This window comes from Atractosteus spatula (genome assembly GCF_055471065.1).
Source record: "Atractosteus spatula isolate fAtrSpa1 chromosome 10 unlocalized genomic scaffold, fAtrSpa1.hap1 SUPER_10_unloc_11, whole genome shotgun sequence".
Taxonomy (NCBI): Eukaryota; Metazoa; Chordata; class Actinopteri; order Semionotiformes; family Lepisosteidae; genus Atractosteus; species Atractosteus spatula.
Genome location: NW_028296614.1, coordinates 60069 through 86428, shown reverse-complemented (window position 1 = coordinate 86428; position 26360 = coordinate 60069). Strand labels below are relative to the sequence as shown.

The window sequence follows — 26360 nt, the reverse complement described above, 5'->3', positions numbered from 1 at the left end:
GCGAGCCTGTCTCTCAATAATAATAATACAGTGTGTCACCTCCTGTCCCAGCCTTAGGAACAGTGAGCTTGTCTCTTAATAATAATAATACAGTGTGATCTCCTATCCCAGCCTGAGGAACAGTGAGCCTGACTCTCAATAATAATAATACAGTGTGTGATCTCCTGTCTTAGCCTGAGGAACAGACAGTGAACCTGTCTCTCAATAATAATAACCTTGTGTGGAATGTCCTGTCCCAGTCTGAGGAACAAACAGTGAGCATTTCTCTCAATAATAATAGAACAGTGTGTGATCTTTAGTCCCAGCAAGAGGAACAGACAGTGAGCCTATATCTCAATAACAATAATACAGTGCGTGATCACCTGTACTAGCCTGAGGAACAGACAGTGAACCTGTCTCTCAATAATAATAATACAGTGTGTGACCTCCTGTCCCAGCCTGAGGAAGAGACAGTGAACCTGTCTCTCAATAATAATAATAATACAGTTTGTGACCTCCTGTCCCAGCCCAAAAGAAGAGACAGTGAGCCTATCTCTCAATAATAATAATACAGTGTGTGATCTCCTGTCCCAGCCTGAGGAACAGAAAGTGAACCTGTCTCTCACTAATAATAATAATACAGTGTGTGACCTCCTGTCCCAGTCTGAGGAACAGACAGTGAGCCTGTCTCTCAATAATAATAATACAGTGTGTCATCTCCTATCCCAGCCTGAGGAACAGTGAGCTTTTCTCTTAATAATAATAATACAGTGTGATCTCTTGTCTCAGCCTGAGTAACAGTGAGCCTGACTCTCAATAATAATAACCTTGTGTGGAATGTCCTGTCCCAGTCTGAGGAACAAACAGTGAGCATGTCTCTCAATAATAATACAACAGTGTGTGATCTCCAGTCATAGCAAGAGGAACAGACAGTGAGCCTATATCTCAATAATAATAATAAAGTGCGTGATCACCTGTACAAGCCTGAGGAACAGACAGTGAACCTGTCTCTCAATAATAATAATACAGTGTGTGACCTCCTTTTCCAGCCTGAGGAAGAGACAGTGAACCTCTCTATCAGTAGTAATAATAAAGTGTGTGATCTCCTGTCCCAGCCCAAAAGAAGAGACAGTGAGCCTATCTCTGAATAATAATAATACAGTGTGTGATCTCCTGTCCCAGCCTGAGGAACAGACAGTGAACCTGTCTCTGAATAATAATAATAATACAGTGTGTTACCTCCTGTCCCAGCCTGAGGAACAGCGAGCCTGTCTCTCAATAATAATAATACAGTGTGTCACCTCCTGTCCCAGCCTTAGGAACAGTGAGCTTGTCTCTTAATAATAATAATACAGTGTGATCTCCTATCCCAGCCTGAGGAACAGTGAGCCTGACTCTCAATAATAATAATACAGTGTGTGATCTCCTGTCTTAGCCTGAGGAACAGACAGTGAACCTGTCTCTCAATAATAATAACCTTGTGTGGAATGTCCTGTCCCAGTCTGAGGAACAAACAGTGAAAATGTCTCTCAATAATAATAGAACAGTGTGTGATCTCCAATCCCAGCAAGAGGAACAGACAGTGAGCCTATATCTCAATAATAATAATACAGTGCGTGATCACCTGTACTAGCCTGAGGAACAGACAGTGAACCTGTCTCTCAATAATAATAATACAGTGTGTGACCTCCTGTCCCAGCCTGAGGAAGAGACAGTGAACCTCTCTGTCAGTAAGAATAATACAGTGTGTGATCTCCTGTCCCAGCCCAAAAGAAGAGACAGTGAGCCTATCTCTCAATAATAATAATACAGTGTGTGATCTCCTGTCCCAGCCTGAGGAACAGACAGTGAACCTGTCTCTCAATAATAATAATAATACAGTGTGTGACCTCCTGTCCCAGCCTGAGGAACAGACTGTGAGCCTGTCTCTCAATAATAATAATACAGTGTGTGACTTCCTGTCCCAGCATGAGGAACAGACAGTGAGCCTCTATCTCAATAATAATAATACAGTGTGTGACCTCCTGTCCCAGCCTGAGGAAGAGAGAGTGAACCTCTCTGTCAGTAATAATAATACAGTGTGTGATCTCCTGTCCCAGCCCAAAAGAAGAGACAGTGAACCTGTCTCTCAATAATAATAATAATACAGTTTGTGACCTCCTGTCCCAGCCCAAAAGAAGAGACAGTGAGCCAATCTCTCAATAATAATAATACAGTGTGTGATCTCCTGTCCCAGCCTGAGGAACAGACAGTGAACCTGTCTCTCAATAATAATAATAATACAGTGTGTGACCTCCTCTCGCAGCTTGAGGAACAGACAGTAAGCCTCTCTCTCATTAATAATAATAAAGTGTGTGACCTCCTGTCCCAGCCTGAGGAACAGCGAGCCTGTCTCTCAATAATAATAATACAGTGTGTCATCTCCTGTCCCAGCCTGAGGAAAGTGAGCTTGTCTCTTAATAATAATAATAATACAGTGTGATCTCCTGTCCCAGCCTGAGTAACAGTGAACCTGTCTCTCAATAATAATAATACAGTGTGTGACCTCCTTTTCCAGCCTGAGGAAGAGACAGTGAACCTCTCTATCAGTAGTAATAATACAGTGTGTGATCTCCTGTCCCAGCCCAAAAGAAGAGACAGTGAGCCTGTCTCTCAATCATAATAATACAGTGTGTGATCTCCTGTCTCAGCCTGGGGAACAGACAGTAAACCTGTCTCTCAATAATAATAATCCAGTGTGTGATCTCCAGTCTTAGCCTGAGGAACAGACAGTGATCCTGTCTCTCAATAATAATAACCTAGTGTGGAATGTCCTGTCCCAGTCTGAGGATCAAACAATGAGCATGTCACTCAGTAATAATAGAATAGTGCGTGATCTCCTGTACTAGCCTGAGGAACAGACAGTGAGCCTGTCTCTCAATAATAATAATACAGTGTGTGACCTCCTGTCCCAGCCTGGGGAAGAGACAGTGAGCCTGCCACTCAATAATAATATTACAGTGTGTGATCTCCTGTCCCAGCCAGGGATCAGACAGTTAATCTGTCTCATAATAATAGTAATCCACTGTCTTAGCCTGAGGAACAGACAGTGATCCTGTCTCTCAATAATAATAAAAATACAGTGTGTGACCTCCTGTCCCAGCCTGAGGAACAGACAGTGAGCCTGTCTCTCAGTAATAATAATAATACAGTGTGTGACCTCCTGTCCCAGCCTGAGGAACAGACAATGAGCCTGTCTCTCAATAATAACAATACAGTGTGTGACTTCCTGTCCCAGCCTGAGGAACAGACAGTGAGCCTGTCTCTCAATAAAAATAATACAGTGTTTGACTTCCTGTCCCAGCCTGAGGAACAGACAGTGAGCCTGTCTCTCAATTATAATAATACAGTGTGTGACCTCCTGTCCCAGCTTGGGGAACAGTAAGCCAGACTCTCAACAATAATAATACAGTGTGATCTACTGTCCCAGCCTGAGGAACAGTGAGCTTGTCTCTCAATAATAATAATACAGTATGATCTCCTGTCCCAGCCTGAGGAACAGACAGTGAGCCTCTCTCTCAATAATAATAATAAAGTGTGTGACCTCCTGTCCCAGCCTGAGGAACAGCAAGCCCGTCTCTTAATAATAATAATACAGTGTGATCTCCTGTCCCAGCCTGAGGAACAGTGAGCCTGACTCTCAATAATAATAATACAGTGTGTGATCTCCTGTCTTAGCCTGAGGAACTGACAGTGAACCTGTCTCTCAATAATAATAACCTTGTGTGGAATGTCCTGTCCCAGTCTGAGGAGAAAACAGCGAGCATGTCTCTCAGTAATAATAGAACAGTGTGTGATCTCCAGTCCCCGCAAGAGGAACAGACAGTGAGCCTATATCTCAATAATAATAATACAGTGCGTGATCACCTGTACTAGCCTGAGGAACAGACAGTGAACCTGTCTCTCAATAATAATAATACAGTGTGTGACCTCCTGTCCCAGCCTGAGGAAGAGACAGTGAACCTCTCTGTCAGTAATAATAATAGAGTGTGTGATCTCCTGTCCCAGCCCAAAAGAAGAGACAGTGAGCCTATCTCTCAATAATAATAATACAGTGTGTGATCTCCTGTCCCAGCCTGAGGAACAGACAGTGAATCTGTCTCTCAATAATAATAATAATACAGTGTGTGACCTCCTGTCCCAGCCTGAGGAACAGACAGTGAGCCTGTCTCTCAATAATAATAATACAGTGTGTGACTTCCTGTCCCAGCATGAGGAACAGACAGTGAGCCTCTCTCTCAATAATAATAATAAGGTGTGTGACCTCCTGTCCCAGCCTGAGGAACAGCGAGCCTGTCTCTCAATAATAATAATACAGTGTGTCATCACCTGTCCCAGCCTTAGGAACAGTGAGCTTGTCTCTTAATAATAATAATACAGTGTGATCTCTTATCCCAACCTGAGGAACAGTGAGCCTGACTCTCACTAATAATAGAACAGTGTGTGATCTCCAGTCCCCGCAAGAGGAACAGACAGTGAGCCTATATCTCAATAATAATAATACAGTGCGTGATCACCTGTACTAGCCTGAGGAACAGACAGTGAACCTGTCTCTCAATAATAATAATACAGTGTGTGACCTCCTGTCCCAGCCTGAGGAAGAGACAGTGAACCTCTCTGTCAGTAATAATAATAGAGTGTGTGATCTCCTGTCCCAGCCCAAAAGAAGAGACAGTGAGCCTATCTCTCAATAATAATAATACAGTGTGTGTTCTCCTGTCTTAGCCTGAGGAACAGACAGTGAACCTGTCTCTCAATAATAATAACCTTGTGTGGAATGTCCTGTCCCAGTCTGAGGAACAAACAGTGAGCATTTCTCTCAATAATAATAGAACTGTGTGATCTTTAGTCCCAGCAAGAGGAACAGACAGTGAGCCTATATCTCAATAACAATAATACAGTGCGTGATCACCTGTACTAGCCTGAGGAACAGACAGTGAACCTGTCTCTCAATAATAATAATACAGTGTGTGACCTCCTGTCCCAGCCTGAGGAACAGACAGTGAGCCTGTCTCTCAATAATAATAATACAGTGTGTGACTTCCTGTCCCAGCATGAGTAACAGACAGTGAACCTCTCTCTCAATAATAATAATAAAGTGTGTTACCTCCTGTCCCAGCCTGAGGAACAGCGAGCCTGTCTCTCAATAATAATAATACAGTGTGTCACCTCCTGTCCCAGCCTGAGGAACAGTGAGCTTGTCTCTTAATAATAATAATACAGTGTGATCTCCTGTCCCAGCCTGAGGAACAGTGAGCCTGACTCTCAATAATAATAATACAGTGTGTGATCTCCTGTCTTAGCCTGAGGAACAGACAGTGAACCTGTCTCTCAATAATAATAACCTTGTGTGGAATGTACTGTCCCAGTCTGAGGAACAAACAGTGAGCATGTCTCTCAATAATAATAGAACAGTGTGTGATCTCCAGTCCCAGCAAGAGGAACAGACAGTGAGCCTATATCTCAATAATAATAATACAGTGCGTGATCACCTGTACTAGCCTGAGGAACAGACAGTGAACCTGTCTCTCAATAATAATAATACAGTGTGATCTCCTGTCCCAGCCTGAGGAACAGGCAGTGAGCCTGTCTCTCAATAATAATAATACAGTTTGTGATCTCCTGTCCCAGCCCAAAGTAAGAAACAGTGAGCCTATCTCTCAATAATATTAATAAACTGTGTGATCTCCTGTCCCAGCCTGAGACACAGACAGTGAGCCTCTCTCTCAATAATAATAATACAGAGTGTGATCTCCTGTCCCAGTCTGGGGAACAGAAAGTGAGCCTGTCTCTCAGTAATAATAATATAGTGTGTGATCCACTGTCCTAGCCTGGGGAACAGACAGTCAGCCCGTCTCTCATTAATAATAATACAGTGTGTGATCTCCTGTCCCAACCTGAGGAACAGATAGGAGTGAGCCGGTTTCTCAATAATAATAAAGCAGATTATGATCTCCTGTCCCAGCCTAAGGAACAGTCAGGAAAGAGCAGGTCTCTCGATAATAATAATACAGTGTGTGATCTCCTGTCCTAGCCTGAGGAACAGACAGTGAGCCTGTCTCTCAATAATAATAATACAGTGTGTGACTTCCTGTCCAAGCCTGAGGAACAGACTGTGAGCCAGTCTCTCAAAATAATAAAAATACAGTGTGTGACCTCCTGTCCCAGCCTGAGGAAGAGACAGTGAGCCTGCCTCTCAATTATAATAATACAGTGTGTGACCTCCTGCCCCAGCCTGGGGAACAGTGAGCCAGACTCTCAATAATAATAATACAGTGTGATCTCCTGTCCCAGCCTGAGGAACAGTGAGTCTGTCTCTCAATAATACAAATACAGTGTGTGATCTTCTGTCCCAGCCTGAGGAACAGACAGTGAGTCTTTCCCTCATTAATAATAATACAGTGTGTGACTTCCTGTCCAAGCCTGAGGAACAGAGAGTGAGCCTTTCCCTCAATAAGAATAATACAGTGTGTGACCTCCTGTCCTAGCCTGAGGAACAGACAGTGAGCCTGTCTCTCAATAATAATAATACAGTGTGTGACCTCCTGTCCCAGCCTGGGGAACAGTGAGCCAGACTCTCAATAATAATAATACAGTGTGATCTCCTGTCCCAGCCTGAGGAACAGACAGTGAGCCTGTCTCTCAATAATAATAATACAGTGTGTGATGTCCTGTCCCAGCCCAAAGGAAGAGACAGTAAGCCTATCTCTCAATTATATTAATAAACTGTTTGATCTCCTGTCCTAGCCTGAGATACAGACAGTGAGCCTGTCTCTCAGTAATAATAATAAAGAGTGTGATCCACTGTCCCAGCCTGGGGAACAGACAGTCAGTCCGTCTCTCAATAATAAAAAAACAGTTTGTGATCTCCTGTCCCAGCCTGAGGAACAGACAGTGAGCCTGTCTCTCAATAATAATAACAATAATAATTATAATAATAATAATAGAGTGTGTGACCACCGACAATGGCCACAAAGCCGGGGAATGGCACCTGTAAAGTGTTAATTGGGGCACAGGAACAGCCCGTCTTGTCTCGGGGGCCGGCTTCAAAGACAATACAGCAAACACAACGGGGCGGGGGAAGAAGACGACACGACACATGCAGGTACATTCAGTTCCGGCCGGAACGAGTCATTTGTCAGTGTTTTCAAGTGCTGGGAGCCGAGTAATCCTTCGCTTGTATCGTTTCTCCCCGGTGACTAGATCTCACCCTGCGACTCTCGACTGGGCTCACCCACGGCAGCCCAGCAGGTGTGAGCCTAGCTGGCACCCGGATGGGAGATTCCCCCCGGAAAAGCTCAGGTTGCTGCTGCTCCTGCAAGAGGTGTGACTGGGACCAGTAGGGAGCGCTCACCCTGCGGTCTGTGTGGCTTTCTTATGCCCCAGCATCCTGATGGCAACACTCTGCTGCACAAACAGGCGCCGCTCTTCGGGGGAGGCGTAAAACCGAGGTCCCGACCCTCCTTGGCCATTAAGAAATTCCAAGGCGTCTCTCAAAAAGAGATGCCGGAGGTGTCACTCTGGTGTTAGTGTTCCCCTTTACCAATCAGTCGGGGTCTCCTCCTAATCAGCGTCTCATATGTAACAATCAATGACGAGGCCCCCCTGTCCTGCGATATTGTACTTGTCTCCTGGCCGCTGGCTGGCGCCGTGAGATTTAGTACTTGCGCAAGAGACCGGGGGCAGAGCGCGAACGCGGTCCCCCGCCCCCCGCAAAGTGTGCGCTCCAGGTTCCCTCTCGGGGCTCTGCAACACAGCGGAAAGGCAGCGAGAAGGAGCCTCTTGCTCTGACGCCGCAAGGCCACAAGAGGGCGGAGGCGCCGCGCGCCCGGCCGACGTGTTGGACTGGTGCGCTTTATGTGCTGAAATAAACACGCGACAGCCCAGAAATGTTTTCAGAGTGCTGTGCACTGGAGGTTTTTGTCTTGTGAAGACTTGCCTTGTGCTCCTCCGAGCAGTTTGTTTGTTCTCCTCCAGTGCGGGACAAGCCAACACAAGGGAGCACATTCGCCAACATCCAGGTACGCAATGCGATTTGGAAAGAAGCTCCTTTCCAAAGAGTTGCACACGAACGATCCTTCAGTCCCGCTCGGGGGGCACGGAGCCCCAGCCACACACAGCTTCAAGTAGCGAGTCAGGCGTCATGGCTTTCGCTTGCGGCCACACCACCCTGTACGCGCCTGATCTCGTCTGATCTCGGAAGCTGAGTAGGGTTGGGCCTGGTTAGTATTTGGATGGGAGACCGCCTGGGAATGCCAGGTGCTGCAAGCTTTTGCTCTCTCGGCCAGCAGGGGTCGCCGTTGGTACCGTAGGCTTTGGGAGGAAAACCTGGAGGATGGAAAGGTGATCTATAGCCTCATCTCTAGAGATGTTTTGTTGCTATGGCATGTGTGTGACCCATATAAAAAAAAAAACCCGTTTGTAAAACAAATATCGAAGCTGCCTCTAAATCTGCAAATGAAGATGAGTCGATAAACCACTTGTTTTTCGTATAACTATACATATATTCATTTATTACTGATTTCATTCATTGAGCACGGATACAATAGAGGTACAGCCATTCACTGTTTGACATGTCTGCACTGCTACAGAACCTAGCAATCAGAAAACGGGTGAAACTGTCTTGAGAATTAGCATACAGTACCGAGGCCCCCATGACCAAATAAAGGCTAACCTCGATAATCAGCCTAAATAATGCAGATTACAGCAAAACGACTGACTTTGAAAAGGGAATGAATGTCCGGAAGGAGTAGTGTAACCAGCTTGAAATGCTTCTCCGGACCTCTAACTAAAAGAAACCGGGAACCAGCAGTGGCATCGACTCCTTTCGAACTGGGATTCTATCGCAGCTTGTGGTGTCGTAACTCTTCCGTATCCGATATGGACCAAGCACATCAGGGGAGAGCGCGAACGCAGTCCCCCACTACCAGAAATTATGCAGTCGAGATTCCCACATTTGGGGAGTTCGCAGGGGTCAGCACAGCCGGAGTGCAATGGCCGAGCCTCACCCTGGGTGAACCTCCTTCTTGATCAAGGTATCTCCCCTGCCAGGTAAGTATGAGTTGTACAAGCCCCTGCAAGTGGCCCGCACCCACAGCAAAAAGCGCGCAGCCTAGACCAGCTCCTCGCCCCGCATCGCCACCGCATAACAACGCCTGAAGAAGACCCAGGCAGGTCGAAACGCCGCGACACAAAGAAAAGCAAGATTGCCTTTTCACGGAGCCATAGACTCTACAGAGGTAAATTGCCTAACAGTGGAAACCTAACGGTGCCAACGAAGCTTTATGAACGAAGCTTTTTTTATTTTTTTAAGTATGGATCGTTATGGTATGCGTCAACCCAGAGTTGACAACGCACGCTGCCTTACGGTCACTCCCCACACCGCCACCCACACCGCCTACACACCAAACCACACCACATCAGACACATCAAACAGACAGGATACCTTCCAACTAGGAACCAGGATCATCTACAAAATGATCCAGACAGTCAACCACCTAAAAAACACAGCAGTTTCCGGAGGGGAGAACCAGGCACCCGCCAGCCTACGACGGAAGACAGAGGAACTCAAGCACCTCATAAGACCGGCCAACCCAACCGAACTCACATGTTTGAAGCTAGTAAGCAATGCCAAAAACTGGCTCCACACCACATTGCAGATCCTCGAAGAGCACTACGAGGAAACTCTCACACATCTGTCCAGACGACTGGAGGACCTGGAGCTTCCCGGCTGGGAACAAGCTTTCGCGGTTGCCTCCAACTGGGCAAAGAAAAATTATGGGAGGAAAATACAGAAGGACACGTTGGACCATACACAAGCTATGGTTACTGCTACACTTAGCAACAAGGAATCCACTATCCCCACGTCTCCAAACAGATTCCAAATACTCGACACACTAATCAGGGAAGAGGTAAATGGCTCAGAAGAGACATACGTAACCCAGGCAGAATCCCTTCCAGAACCAGTGAAGAGACACTGGGAAAGCAGACATCCAACCCAGAAATCTGGCCCCATGAGAGCCAGAGCATATACTCCAGAAATAGATTACTTTCCTCCAATCCCCAGGCCACAAAGGATCCGAAGAGAGCAGAGAAGCAAGAAGACAGAGAAGACTTCATACTACCTTTCCACAAGGCCTGAACATCAGAAAATAAAGTGGGAGGGTTTCAGTCGTTGGAAGGAGAGTGCAACACTCCTTGTCCCAGATGGTCCCTTCTTAGAGAAAATCTAGGAGAAAGAGCTTTGTTCCCCTACCCTAACCCTAATACTAACACTGACATTAACCCTGATCCTAACCCTGACCCTGGTCCTAACCCTAACCCTAATCTTAACCCTGACATTAACCCTGATCCTAACCCTGACTCCGACCCCGACTATTACCCCCCCACACCAGCACCAGCCCAACCAAGATACAGACCACACCGACATGACAAGACCACAAGAAAGCTAATGGACAGGAAGCTGGAAACCCACAAACGCTGGCTCTGCATAGGGGACTCCAATTTATCAAGAATACCCCCCTATGAAAATCCAGATCTACAGATAGAAAGCTACCCAGGAGCATCATTTTACAATGCAGCAAACCTCCTACAACACACCCCCCGGAACACAGTAGTGGAGAAAATCATTCTATCCTTTGGAATCAATAACAAGGCACAAAAGGAAACAGCTATCAAACAACTATGACAGATGCTACGGGAGGCTAAGGGAACCTTCCCATCTGCAGAAATATACATCCCACTGATTAATTACTCCAGAGACCAGGAAAAACCTGGACACAATAAACAATCACATACAGCAAAACATGCCATACCTCCCCAAACTGGAAGAAGCTCTTTTCAAGACAGAAAGAGATGGAATTCACTGGACCACCGCAACAGCTAAAAAAATGCTAGACCACTGGTCACAACATTTAAACTGGTAAGCCCCAAAGCCGCAGAACAAGATGGGGACAAGAACAACAAAAATATTGTAAATCTAAGCAACAACTTCCACCCCACAACTGAACAAATAAACCTCCTCAATAAGAGCTTATCATTTGTCCCCACAGTAGGGACAAAGAAAGGTTAGAAAACCAGACTGAAAAGCAAAATCCGACAATACCACCGTCGCCTTAAACTGACCGCCTTCTTTGAGGATAAAGACACCGACACAGAAAGGGTTCCCTTCCTGCCTAAATCCAGTTGGGAACCAAGGGAAAACCAACTGCCACCAGAAATCCAGGAAATAATTCAAGAGGACAACAGAATTCTACAAAAACTCCGACCATACAGGGACTCACACAACATAACAAAGGAGGAACCCGTAGCCTTAAAACATTTAAAGGAAAACAAACATATAGTCATAAAACCAGCAGACAAAGGGAGTGCAATAGTTATCATGGATAGAGAAAAATACATTGCAGAAGCACACAGACAATTAAATAATCAGAAACACTATACTACATTGGAAGAACCGCTGTACAAACAAACAGCACTAGAAATAGGGCAAATCCTACAAACTCTGGTTGAATTAAAACACCTAACCAAAAAACAGGCATTCTACCTAAGAGGAGAGGAATCACCACGACCGAGGATTTTCTACCTCCTCCCAAAAATTCATAAAGCCCCAGAAACATGGCCACTCCACTACGAAATTCCACCTGGGAGGCCCATAGTGTCCGACTGCAACAGTGAATCCTACAGAATAGCAGAATATCTAGACCATTTCCTCAACCCCATTTCTAAACACCACCCAAGTTACATCAAAGACACCTATGACTTTGTAGCCGAAGTCAAAAATGCTACAATACAACAGGAAGCCTTCCTGTTCACCATTGACATTGACAGTTTATACACCAACATTGAAACTACGGAGGGACTGAAAGCAGTATTTCTCAAATACTCTGACCGCAACAGACCAGAAACACAAATTCTGAAGCTATTGGAAATTAGCCTCAACAAAAACGATTTTGAATTTGAAGAGCAATACTACTTACAAATAAAAGGAACTGCTACGGGGAAACGCTTTGCTCCGGCCTATGCTGACATCTATATGGCCCATTGGGAAGCCACAGTATTCCCAAAATGTACACACAAACCTACACACTACTTCAGGTACCTTGACGACATCTGGGGAACGTGGACGCACGGCCCACAGTCCTTTCAAGAATTCATTAACACTCTCAACACACACCACAGGTCCATTAAACTCAAATACACCAAGCATGAAAACCAGATAGACTTCCTAGACACCACCACATACAAGGGTTCCTCCTTCAACAACACAGGCAAACTGGACATCAAGGTATATTTCAAAGACACGGACACACACGGCTTACTGCACAAAGACAGCTTCCACCCAAAACATACTTTCAAAGGACTGGGAAAATCACAACTCCTACGCTTCCACAAAATCTGCACACAACAACAAGACTTTGAGGAAGCCAAACACACACTCTTCCAAGCCCAAGCTCTACGCCCGAGAGGATATACACAAAGATTCCTCAGAAATGTGGCACAAACATTTCTAAACAGAAAAACACCTGATGACAGCAAAATAATCCCCCTCATCACAACATACTCCCAACTCAGCGGAATAACCAACCAAAAACTAAAGTCTACATTCACCACGATATTAGAAAACACAAACCTACTGAGGGAACACAAAATCATATCTGCATAACGAAAAAACAAAAACCTACAGGATTATTTAGTCCAAAGCAAACTAAAACCAGTACAAAACAGATCAAATACACCAAAAGCCAAACACTTCAAACAGAAAACAACGATCCAAAACAACAAAACCAAAGAAATCTTCCAGTTGCAAAGGGTGCTCTCAGAAAACACCAATAATGCTGTCTATGGCATCCAGTGCAAAACATGCGGGGTGACCTATGTGGGGGAAACGGGTAACTCCATCCGAACCCGACTGGCACAACACAGGTACAACATCCGGAACCAGCGGGAAAGGAGGACTCACCTGGTGGCACACTTCCTACAGCACGGGCTGGAAGCGCTGGAGGCCACAGGACTGGAGAGCAACCCCAACTGGACAGAGATGGAAAGAAAGAAAAAGGAAACGGAGTGGATCAAAAGACTTCATATTACCTTTCCACAAGGCCTGAACATCAGAAAATAAACTGGGAGGGTTTCAGTCGTTGGAAGGAGAGTGCAACACTCCTTGTCCCAGATGGTCCCTTCTTAGAGAAAATCTGGGAGAAAGAGCTTTGTTTCCCTACCCTGACCCTGTCGATACTGACGATTGCACCTAACCCTAACCCTGACGATACTGACGATCGTACCAAACCCTAACCCTAACCCTGACAAAACCCGACGATCGCACCTAACCCTAACCCTGACGATAGTGACGATCATCCCTAACTCTGACCCTGACTCTGCCAGCAGCCATATCACCCTGCAACTAACAACTGGCAACCCACTGAAGTTAAGCAGGTGTGAGCCTGGTCAGTACCTGGATGGGAGACCTCCTGGGAAAGGTTGCTGCTGGAATAGGTATTAGTCGGGCCAGCAGGAGGCGCTCACCCTGTGGTCCACATGGGTCCTAATGCCCCAGTATAGTGATGGGGACACTATACTGTAAACAGGTGCCATCCTTTGGATGAGACGTAAAAGCGAGGTCCTGACTCTCTGTGGTGATTAAAAATCCCAGGGCGTTTCCCGAAAAGAGTAGGGGTATAACCCCGGCGTCCTGGCCAAATTTCCCATTGGCCCTTACCAATCATGGCCTCCTAATAATCCCCATATATGAATTGGCTTCATTACTCTCTGCTCTCCTCCCCACTAATAGCGGATGTGTGGTGAGCATTCTGGTGCACTATGGCTGCCGTCGCATCATCCAGGTGGATGCTGCACATTGTTTGGTAGTGGAGGGGAGACACGATTGCCTGTAAAGCGGGTTGAGTGGAGTGTCCAAAAGAGCACTATGTAAGTGTAAGCAATTATAATTATTAATTAATTACTGCTTTACGCAGAGAGTGGCGGGGGTGGGATGTCAGAGCCATACGACACTTCTTTACGGAGAGAGTGGCGGGGGTGGGATGTCAGGGCCATACGACAGTGCTTTACACAGAGAGCGGTGGGGATGGGATGTCAGGGTCATAAGACACTGCTCTATGCAGAAAGTGGAGGGGGTGGGATATTAGGGCCTGACAACACTGCTTAACGCAGAGAGTGGAGGGGTGGGTGTCAGGGCCATACGACACTTCTTTACGCAGAGAGTGTCAGGGGTGGGATGTCAGGGCCTGACGATACTGCTTTACGCAGAGAGTGGCGGGGTTGGATGTCAGGGCCATACGACATTGCTTTACGCAGAGAGTGGTGGGGGACGGATGTCAGGGTCGTACGACACTGTTTACGCAGAGAGCGGAAGAGGTGGGATGTCAGGGCCATACGACAACGCTTTACACAGAGAGTGGAGGGGGTGGGTGTCAGGGCAACACGACTGCTTTACGCAGAGAGTGGTGGGGGTGGGATGTCAGGGCCTGATGATACTGCTTTACGCAGAGAGTGGCGGGGGTGGGATGTCAGGGCCCGATGAGACTGCATTATGCAGAGAGTGGCAGGTGTGTGTGTCAGGGCCATAAGACTGCTTTACGCAGAGAGTGGTGGGGGTGGGATGTCAGAGGCTGACGACAGTGCTTTACGCAGAGAGTGGTGGGGGAGATATGTCAGGGTCGTACGACACTGCTTTACACAGAGATTGGAGGGGGTGGGATGTCAGGGCTATACGACAGTGCTTTACGCAGAGAGTGGTGGGGGTGGGATGTCAGGGCCTGACGATGCTGCTTTACGCAGAGAGTGGTGGGGGTCGGATTTCAGGGCTTTACGACACTGCTTTATGCAGAGAGTGGAGGGGTGGGTGTCAGGGCCATACGACACTTCTTTACGCAGAGAGTGGCAGGGGTGGAATGTCAGGGCCTGACGATACTGCTTTACGCAGAAATTAGCAGGGGTGGGATGTTAGGGCCTGACGATACTGCTTTACGCAGAGAGTGGCGGGGGTTGGATGTCAGGGCCGTAAGACACCGCTTTATGCAGAGAGTGCAGGGGGTGGGGTGTCAGGGCCATACGACACTTCTTTATGCAGAGAGTGGTGGGGGTGGGATGTCAGAGCCTGACGACAGTGGTTTACGCAGAGAGCAGAGGAGGCAGGATTTCAGGGCCATACGACAGTGCTTTACGCAGAGAGTGGAGGGGAGGGATGTCAGGGCCTGACAACACTGCTTAACGCAGAGAGTGGAGGGGTGAGTGTCAGGGCCATACGACACTTCTTTACGCAGAGAGTGGCAGGGGTGGGGTGTCAGGGCCTGACGATACTGCTTTATGCAGAGAGTGATGAGGGTGGGATGTCAGGGCCTGACGAGACTGCATTATGCTGAGAGCGGAGGGGTGGGTCTCAGGGCCATACGACACTTCTTTACGTAGAGAGTAGCGGGGTGGGTGTCAGGGCCATACGAAACTGCTTTACACAGTGAGAGGCGATGGTGGGATGTCAGGGTCGTACGACACTGCTTTACGCAGAGAGCGGAGGAGGTGGGATGTCAGAGCCTGACGACACTTCTTTACGTAGAGAGTGGCGGGGATTGGATGTCAGGGCCTGACAACACTGCTTAATGCAGAGAGTGGAGGGGTGGGTGTCAGGGCCATACGACACTTCTTTACGCAGGGAGTGGCGGGGGTGGGATGTCAGGGCCATACGACAGTGCTTTACGCAGAGAGTGGCGGGAGTGGGATGTCAGTGCCTGACAACACAGCTTAACGCAGAGAGTGGAGGGGTGGGTCTCAGGGCTATATGAAAGTGCTTTACGCAGAGAGTGGTGGAGGTGTGATGTCAGGGCTTGACGACACTGCTTTCTGCAGAGAGTGGAGGGGTGGGTGTCAGGGCTATACGACAGTGCTTTCCTCAGAGAGTGGTGGGGGTGTGATGTCAGGGCCATACGACAGTGCTTTACACAGAGAGTGGTGGGGATGGGATGTCAGGGCTAGACGACATTGCTTTATGCAGAGAGTGGAGGGGTGCGTGTCAGGGCCATACGATACTACTTTACGCAGTTAGTGGCGGGGGTGGGATGTCAGGGCTAGACGACACTGCTTTATTCAAAGAGTGGAGGGGTGGGTGTCAGGGCTATACGACAGTGCTTTCCGCAGGGAGTGGTGGGGGTGGGATGTCAGGGCTTGACGACACTGCTTTATGCAGAGAGTGGAGGGGTGCGTGTCAGGGTTATACGACAGTGCTTTACGCAGAGAGTGGTGGGGGTGTGATGTCAGGGTCATACGACAGTGCTTTACACAGAGAGTGGTGGGGATGGGATGTCAGGGCCTGACAACACAGCTTAACGCAGAGAGTGGAGGGGTGGGTGTCAGGGCCATACGACACTTCTTTACGTAGAGTGTGGCGGGGGTGGGATGTCAGGGCTTGACGACACTGCTTTATGCAAAGAATGGAGGGGTGGGTGTCAGGGCTATACAACAGTGCTTTCCGCAGAGAGTGATGGGGGTGTGATGTCAGGGCCATACAACAGTGCTTTACACAGAGAGTGGCGGGGGTGGGATGTCAGGGCCATACGACAGTGCTTTATGCAGAGAGTGGAGGGATTGGTGTCAGGGCCATATGACACTGCTTTACAAAGAGAGTGGCGGGGGTGGGATGTCAGGGCCTGACAACACAGCTGAACACAGAGAGTGGAGGTGTGGGTGTCAGGGCCATACGACACTTCTTTACGTAGAGAGTGGCGGGGGTGGGATGTCAGGGCTTGACGACACTGCTTTATGCAGAGAGTGGAGGGGTGGGTGTCAGGGCTATACGACAGTGCTTTACGCAGAGAGTGGTGGGGGTGTGATGTCAGGGCCATACGACAGTGCTTTACACAGAGAGTGGCGGGGGAGGGATGTCAGGGCTTGACGATACTGCTTTATGCAGAGAGTGGTGGGGAGGGTTTCAGGGCCATAAGACACTGCTTTATGCAGAGAGTGGAGCGATTGGTGTCAGGGCCATATGACACTGCTTTACACAGAGAGTGGTGGGGGTGGGATGTCAGGGCCTGACAACACAGCTTAACGCAGAGAGTGGAGGGGTGGGATGTCAGGGCCATACGACACTGCTTTATTCAAAGAGTGGAGGGGTGGATGTCAGGGCTATACGACAGTGCTTTACACAGAGAGTAGTGGGGGTGGGATGTCAGGGCCATATGACAGTGCTTTACGCAGAGAGTAAAGGGGGTGGAATGTCAGGGCTTGACGTCACTGCTTTCAGCACAGAGTTGACTGGTGGGTGTCAGGGCCATACGACACTTCTTTACGTAGAGAGTGGCGGGGGTGGGATGTCAGGGCTTGACGACACTGCTTTATGCAAAGAATGGAGGGGTGGGTGTCAGGGCTATACGACAGTGCTTTCCGCAGAGAGTGATGGGGGTGTGATGTCAGGGCCATACAACAGTGCTTTACACAGAGAGTGGCGGGGGTGGGATGTCAGGGCCATACGACAGTGCTTTATGCAGAGAGTGGAGGGATTGGTGTCAGGGCCATATGACACTGCTTTACACAGAGAGTGGCGGGGGTGGGATGTCAGGGCCTGACAACACAGCTGAACGCAGAGAGTGGAGGTGTGGGTGTCAGGGCCATACGACACTTCTTTACGTAGAGAGTGGCGGGGGTGGGATGTCAGGGCTTGACGACACTGCTTTATGCAGAGAGTGGAGGGGTGGGTGTCAGGGCTATACGACAGTGCTTTACGCAGAGAGTGGTGGGGGTGTGATGTCAGGGCCATACGACAGTGCTTTACACAGAGAGTGGCGGGGGAGGGATGTCAGGGCTTGACGATACTGCTTTATGCAGAGAGTGGTGGGGAGGGTTTCAGGGCCATAAGACACTGCTTTATGCAGAGAGTGGAGCGATTGGTGTCAGGGCCATATGACACTGCTTTACACAGAGAGTGGCGGGGGTGGGATGTCAGGGCCTGACAACACAGCTTAATGCAGAGAGTGGAGGGGTGGGATGTCAGGGCCATGTGACACTGCTTTATTCAAAGAGTGGAGGGGTGGATGTCAGGGCTATACGACAGTGCTTTCCGCAGAGAGTGGTGGGGGTGTAATGTCAGGGCCATACGACAGTGCTTTACACAGAGAGTAGTGGGGGTGGGATGTCAGGGCCATATGACACTGGTTTACATAGAGAGTGGCGGAGTTGGGATGTCAGGGCCATATGACACTGCTTTACACAGAGAGTGGCGGGGGTGGGATGTCAGGGCCTGAAGATACTGCTTATCGCAGAGACCAGAGGAGGTGGGATGTCATGGTTATATGACAGTGCTTTCCACTGAGAGTGGTGGGGGTGGGATGTCATGCCCATAAGACACTGCTTTATGCAGAGAGTTGAGGGATTGATGTCAGGGCCATACTACAGTGCTCCACTCAGGCCTCTGCTTGAATTTGTACTCCTCCTCTCTCTCCCTACCTCTACCTCTCCCTCTCTCTACCTCTCCCCCTACCTCTCCCCTTTCCCCTCCCTACCTCTCTCCCTACCTCTACCTCTCCCTCTCTGTGGGGCCAGCAGGGGGTGCTCACCCTGCGGTCTGTGTGGATCCTATTGTCCCAGTATAGTGATGGGGGACACGATCTGGCCCACCAGCGACGAGCAGGTTACCAGATCTTGACAAAGGGGGCAACTCTTAGTCGTATGAGCTTAGTCACACATCTCAGCGATTAAAAAAACAAAACAAACATATTATGTCCATTACTAACGACTTTTTTTTCCTACATTGAAAGTCTCTTTCCCGGGTGATTTTCTAGCGCGACTGGGGCTCTTCATTTCTCCTCGGTGTCTCATCGCGGGCGGATTTGAAACAGACCACAGAACCTGCCGCTGCAGTGCTCTCGGTTAGGGGCTCTCATCCTGCATCACCAATCTTCCACAGGAGGAACGGAGCTGGATTTCTGTCTGGAAAATAAACTCCAGAGTGAGAGAGAGAGAGCAGAGAGGGGTAGGGAGAGGTAGAGAGAGGTAGAGCGGTAGAGAGGTAGAGAGAGGGAGAGAGGTGGAGGGTGAGGGGGTTAGGGAGAGAGGGAGAGGTAGAGAGAGGGAGAGGTAGAGGTAGGGAGAGAGAGGGAGGAGGAGTACAAATTCAAAGAAGGAGAAAATCCACAACACAACACAGGCGTCGGCATGCGTGGGCTACAAAAGGAACAAGTAAAATATTTCTTCCGGGCTGAAAAGAGAAGGAAGGAAAACACACCGTTGCGGCACTACGACACGAAGACGCCGAGCCGGTTAAGCACAGCAAACCCAACCTGTTCTCACAAGTTGCTTGCGCTTCAGGCGAAATAAAAGCTGCTGAGCTAAATCAGGAAAGCGGTAACTATTAGGACTGCTCACTGTTCCTCAGGCTGGGACAGGAGATCACACACTGTATTACTATTATTGACAGATAGGCTCACTGTGTCTTCGCTTGGGCTTGAACAGGAGATCACACACTGGATTATTATTATTGAGAGACAGGCTCACTGTCTGTTCCTCAGGCTGGGACAGGAGGACATACACTATATTATTATAGAGAGACAGGCTCACTGTATGTTCCCCAGGCTGGGACAGGAGATCACACTGTATTATTATTATTATTATTGAGAGACAGTCTCACAGTCTGTTCCTCAGGCTGGAGCAGGAGATCACACACGGTATTATTATTACTGAGAGACAGGCTCACTGTCTGTTCCTCAGGCTGGGACAGAGGATCACACACTGTATTATTATTGAGAGACAGGCTCACTCTCTGTTCCTCAGGCTGGGACAGGAGATCACACACTATTATTATTATTGACAGATAGGCTGACTGTCTGTTCCTCAGACTGGGACAGGAGATCACACACTGTATTACTATTAATGAGAGACAGGCTCACTGTCTGTTCCTAAGAGTTGGACATGAGATCCCACACTGAAATATTATCATAGAGAGACAGGCTCACTGTATGTTCCCCAGGCTGGGTCAGGAGATCACACTGTATTATTATTATTGAGAGACAGTCTCACTGTCCGTTCCTCAGGCTGGAGCAGGAGATCACATGCTGTATTATTATTATTGACAGATAGGCACACTGTGTCTGTGTCGTTTGGGCTGGGACAGAAGATCACACACTGTATTATTATTACTGAGAGAGAGGCTCACTGTCTCTTCCTCATGCTGGGACAGGAGATCACACACTGTATTATTATTATTGAGAGACAGGCTCTCTGTCTGTTCCTCAGGCTGGGACAAGAGATCACACACTGTATTATTATTATTGTGAGACAGGCTCACGGTCTTTTCCCCAGGCTGGGAGAGAAGATCACACTGTATTATTATTATTGAGAGTCTGGCTCACTGTTCCCCAGGCTGGGACAGGAGATCCAACACTGTATTATTATTATAATACGGAAAGCGGTAACTATTAGGACTGCTCACTGTTCCTCAGGCTGGGACAGGAGATCACACACTGTATTACTATTATTGACAGATAGGCTCACTGTGTCTTCGCTTGGGCTTGAACAGGAGATCACACACTGGATTATTATTATTGAGAGACAGGCTCACTGTCTGTTCCTCAGGCTGGGACAGGAGGACATACACTATATTATTATAGAGAGACAGGCTCACTGTATGTTCCCCAGGCTGGGACAGGAGATCACACTGTATTATTATTATTATTATTATTATTATTGAGAGACAGTCTCACTGTCTGTTCCTCAGGCTGGAGCAGGAGATCACACACGGTATTATTATTACTGAGAGACAGGCTAACTGTCTGTTCCTCAGGCTGGAACAGTAGATCACAGTATATTAGTATTATTATTGAGAGTCTGGCTCACTGTTCCCCAGGCTGGGACAGAAGGTCACACACTGTATTATTATTATTGAGAGCCAGGCTTACTGTCTTTTCCTCAAGCTGGGACAGGAAGTCACACTGTATTATTATTATTGAGAGACCTGCTCTTACCTGACTGTTCCTTAGGCTGTTACAGGAGATCATAATCTGCTTTATTGTTATTGAGAGACTGGCTCACTCCTGTCTGTTCCTCAGGTTGGGACAGGAGGTCACACACTGTATTATTATTATTGAGAGACAGGCTCACTGTCTGTTCTTCAGGCTGGGACAGGAAGTCACACACTGTATTATTATTATTGAGAGACAGGCTCACTTTCTGTTCCTCAGGCTGGGACAGGAGATCACACACTTTTCTATTATTATTGAGAGACATGCTCACGGTTTGTTCCTCAGACTGGGACAGGACATTCCACACTAAGTTATTATTATTGAGAGACAGGTTCACTGTCTGTTCCTCAGGCTAAGACAGGAGATCACACACTGGATTATTATTATTGAGAGACAGGTTTACTGTCTGTTCCCCAGGCTGGGACAGGAGGTCACACACTGTATTATTATTATTGAGAGACAGGCTCACTGTTCCACAGGCTGGGACAGGAGATCACACACTGTATTATTAGTATTGAGAGACAGCCTCAGTGTTCCCCAGGCTGGGACTGGAGATCACACACTGTATTATTAGTATTGAGATACAGACTCACTGTCTGTTCCTCAGGCTGGGACAGGAGATCACACACTGTATTATTATTATTGAGAGACAGGCTCACTGTTCCTCAGGCTGGGACTGGAGATCACACACTGTTCTATTATTATTAAGAGACATGCTCACTGTTTGTTCTTCAGACTGGGACAGGACATTCCACACTAGGTTATTATTATTGAGAGACAGGTTCACTGTCTGTTCCTCAGGCTAAGACAGGAGATCACACACTGTATTATTATTATTGAGAGACAGGCTCGCTGTTCCTCAGGCTGGGACAGGAGGTCACACACTGTATTATTATTATTGAGAGAGAGGCTCACTGTCTGTTCCTCAGGCTGGGACAGGAAGTCACACACTGTGTTATTAATATTATTGAGAGACAGGTTCACTGTCTATTCCTCAGGCTGGGACAGGAGATCATACTGTATTATTATTATTGAGAGACAAGCTCACTGTTCCTCATGCTGGGACAGGAGATCACACTGTATTATTATTATTGACAGATAAACTCACTGTTCCTCAGGCTGAGACAGTAGATCACACTGTATTATTATTATTGAGAGTCTGGTTCACTGTTCCCCAAGCTGGGACAGGAGACCACGCACTGTATTATTATTATTGAGATACAGGCTCACTTGGTGTTCTTTAGGCTGGGACAGTAGATCACACTGTATTATAATTATTGAGAGGCTATTTCACTGTTTCCCAGGCTGGGACAGGAGATCACACACTGTATTATTATTATTGAGAGACAGGCTGACTGTCTGTTCCTCTGGTTTGGGCAGGGAATCACACACTGTATTATTAGTATTATTGAGAGACAGGCTCGCTGTCTGCTCCTCAGGCTGGGACAGGAGATCACACACTGTTGTAGTGTGCTCTCATGAGGCACCAGTTCTGTAGAGGTTTGGGCATTTACTGGGACAATTATTTTTGTGGCAGTAAATCACAAAATTGATTCTTTTAATGTTCTTGGAATCCAACCATGCGATATAACTCAAACAACGCACACACAGGTACTAATACATGAGGATACATTTATTAATATATAGAATATGCATGTAAACCAAACAGATCTTATCGTAAGGGTTATCAGAATACAAAAGATATAAATTCATTCAGTTACAAATTTACACATATCAAGAGGACATAAGTTCGGTATATCATTCATTTAGACCGTTTCGTAATTGAACTTGTTTACAACTTCTACATTAGATACTCAAAACAAGTACATAACCCTTAGGAATTAAATTAATATCAACTGGTTGGGAGCAGTAAAGCAATGAAGTTGAATACTCACTGCCGCTAAGCCTGTAATCTAACCGTTTCCGTAGTGTAGCGGTTATCACGTTCGCCTCACACGCGAAAGATTCCCGGTTCGAGTCCAGGCGGAAACAGCCTCTCTTTGCACGCTCCTGTACTTCACACAGGTATTAAACGACTGATCATTTGTTCCCAATGTATTTCCGGTGCCTTCATGCACTCTTGTACCAAACGCACGTTCCTTCTGTACGCGGAGCCGATCATTTGCAATTGGGCAATCAGGACGAGCTCTGTCGGCTCAAAAGCAGCGCAGGACCTGCAAGAACAACAGAAAGATTAGCATGCAGCGGGGGATGCTAGATCTCATCAAGAATCGGCTCCAGCAGTCCCTGGTTCGAAACTGGGCGGAAACAGACCGGCTTCTTTTGTCGCCACGCACAAAAGGGGATTGGGGATTCGCCTAGCGCTGTGATCGAACAGACCCACTCACCTCTTAGTGTGGCGGGATCTGCACAGTGCATGTCGCAGCGCATCCTGCTTTCACTCCAATGCGCGTCCTGATGTACCCCAGTCTCCCGCGTGACAGGTGGGGATAATCACCACTATACTAACGAGGAAGACATCGCTCTCTCCGACCCCCGGCATCGCGTCCCGACCCACCGTGCTGGAAGCCGACGCGTGCTGTGATTTCTTTACGGAGCAGAAATGACAACCGAGGAGCCGAGAGATCATTTCAGCATTTCGCGTCTGAACAGAAAACACAAACGAAAAACTCGGAATGACTTGCCTTTGACGCTTATCAAAGCGTTCTTTGTGCATCGAACAGACCCACTCACCTCTTAGTGTGGCGGGATCTGCACAGTGCATGTCGCAGCGCTTCCTGCTTTCACTTCAATGTGCTTTCTGATGTCGAGTCGTGTGCCGTGCGGAGGCTCTGAAAGCGAGAGCAATGAAAAGGTGCACGACGCTGTGAAAGAAAAGAGAGAAGTGAAAGGCAGTCCTTTCTCTAAGGAGGTAAAAGAAAAGCTTTCTACTCCCCGTCGGGGAATCGAACCCCGGTCTCCCGCGTGACAGGCGGGGATACTTGCCACTATACTAACGAGGAAGACATCACACCCTTCGACCCCCGGCATCGTGTCCCGACCCAGCGTGCTGGAAGGCGACGCGTGCTGTGATTCCTTTACGGAGCAGAAATGACAACCGAGGAGCCGAGAGATCATTTCAGCATTTCGCGTCTGAACGGAAAACACAAACGACCAACTCGGAATGACTTGCTTTTGACGCTTTTCAAAGCGTTCTTTGTGCACGACGACTGCGCCGCCTAGCAGATACAAATGGGTTGTACAACTCTGAACTAGCAAATGGAAGAGGGCTAAGCCCCCTCTCTTTTAGCCCAGGTTCGATCTGTCTCCCAGAATCACCAGGGCGCACGCACACACACACACCCGTGCCGTTGAAGTGCTCTGCTTCATTTCTAAGGGCAACTCAACATTCACTCCTACCCCGAGAACAGAAAAGACAGCGTCCGCAGCAACAACAGCTCAGGTCTCTGCACAGGAGCTAAGCTGCCCCCATCTCCTCTGCTCTGCGGCTCCTGTGGAGTGGAGTGGAGTGGAGTCCTGCCTGGAGCCTTGTTTGCAGGCGGCGGCTCCCCGCGCTCTGTCTGTGCGTCGTGTCCAAGAGCTCCTGGGAGGAAGAGAGAGCCCTCCCACTCGGGGGCTTTACCACGGTCTGTGTGAGGAGGGGCGGGTGTGTCCAGTAGCTTATCGAGCGGAAGCCTGGGGCGGCGGAGAGCTGTGATCGTGCAGACCTTGAGGTGTCACCTCTTTGTCTGCTTTCCCGCCCCCCCTCCGCCCAAGCTCTGCTCCAGAGTAGCCCGGCAACCCCTCACACCTGCACGTGTCACAACCTAAGGTGTGGTCATGAGACACCCATGGGGTGCTGTTCTGTTCTTGCTAATTGTTTCCTGCCCGTCGCAGGCAGGAGTCCATGCGAGGAAGATGCGCTGGACAGAGCCCAGAGGGCGCAGCTGGGTGGCTTTCCTTCTGAGTGACGTTCCTGCAACACTCTCCCGCTCCTCTTGGTGCGCTCATGCCGCAACATAGGAAGGCTGGAGCAGGTGGCTGTGGGCTCTGTGCACTGCCGAAATAGCTCAGTTGGGAGAGCGTTAGACTGAAGATCTAAAGGTCCCTGGTTCGATCCCGGGTTTCGGCATTTTGTTTCATCGCGCCCTTTGTTCCTCTCTCCAGCGCCCCCTGCCTAAAGTGACGCTTCCCTTTCTCAGCCCGAAACGCAAGCGAGACACCAGCAGCGGTCCCTGCAGGTTTCCGTAGTGTACCGGCTATCACGTTCGCCTAACACACGAAAGGTCCCCGGTTCGAGACCGGGCGGAAACAGCCTCTTGTTGCACGCTCCTGTACTTCACAGAGGTCTTGAGCGACCGGTCATTTGTTCCCAATGTATTTCCGGTGCCTTCATGCACTCTTGTACCTAACGCACATTCCTTCTGTACGCGGAGCCGATCATTTGCAATTGGGCTGTGCCGACAGACCAGGACGAGCTCTGTCGGCTCAAAAGCAGCGCAGGACCTGCAAGAACAACAGAAAGATTAGCATCCAGTGAGCCCAAGATCTCATCAAGAATCGGCTCCAGCAACAGGGCTGGGCGCATTGTTCCATTCTCCGACCACTCTCGGTGTAAACAAGTCCCTCCTGGTCTCTGCTTGAAATGCACTTTCCTGCGTTTGCTTTGGTGTAACTGGCTTCCCCTGCATGCGCGAATGTGAAGAAGATCCTTAGTAAGTCATTGAAGAAAACCGAGAAGAGGTCGGAGTGGCCTCTGTCGTTCATCAACGATCCAGTCAGGCGCTTTACTCCTCTGTAAAGCGCCGTTCGTTCACATCGATTGGCTTTTTTTTTGCCTTCATTCGCGCAAGTAGTAAAAGCAGACGCCCCTATTCTGCTGTGACCCGGATTCGAACGGGGTTGTTGCGGCCACAACGCAAAGTACTGACCACTATACGATCACGGCGAGTTACCGATACACACATGGTAGGGCGGAAAAGGCTGTGCTCTCTTCGTGTGACCTAATTCGGAAAAGTCCTGACGTTGCATTTCAACTGAGCCCCAGTATACATCGACCCTTCGACACTCTGAGTGACAACTCTCTTGCGTGTTTTCTCATATTTATGTAGTTTGCTTGCATGATGCCCGGAACAGCGGGGTTGTGTGCTCCCATATGGTCTAGCGGTTAGGATTCCTGGTTTTCACCCAGGCAGCCCGGGTTTGACTCCCGGTATGGGAACGTGTCAGTTTTGCCTCCTGCTTTCCAAAAGATCAGCACCGTGTACGAAGGAGCCGCATTAAAACCACTCGAACGTGCAAAACGCGTGAGAAGAGGGGGCGCTTGTTTCCAACCGAAGACTTCTCGCGTGTGAGACGAGCTGATCATCCCTGCAGGAGGTGGGAGGGTTACTCTGGTAGACAGGGCTGACCTTCGGCAATAGGATTTATACTCTCCAA

General features: G+C 48.4%; 3 non-coding genes and 1 pseudogene across 3 annotated transcripts; 2 read left to right on the top strand and 2 right to left on the bottom strand.

Annotated features, from left to right (window-relative positions):
- The first annotated feature begins 8170 nt into the window (after window positions 1-8170).
- Window positions 8171-8289, top strand: LOC148813051 (5S ribosomal RNA; annotated as a pseudogene).
- A 624-nt stretch (window positions 8290-8913) lies between these two features.
- LOC148813050 (U1 spliceosomal RNA) lies at window positions 8914-9077 on the bottom strand. The gene has a single exon (XR_016086280.1). It is a non-coding gene; the product is annotated as a U1 spliceosomal RNA (small nuclear RNA).
- Window positions 9078-23872: 14795 nt separating this feature from the next.
- trnad-guc (transfer RNA aspartic acid (anticodon GUC)) lies at window positions 23873-23944 on the bottom strand. Its single transcript has one exon. It is a non-coding gene; the product is annotated as a tRNA-Asp (tRNA).
- A 1036-nt stretch (window positions 23945-24980) lies between these two features.
- trnaf-gaa (transfer RNA phenylalanine (anticodon GAA)) lies at window positions 24981-25053 on the top strand. Its single transcript has one exon. It is a non-coding gene; the product is annotated as a tRNA-Phe (tRNA).
- Window positions 25054-26360: the final 1307 nt, after the last annotated feature.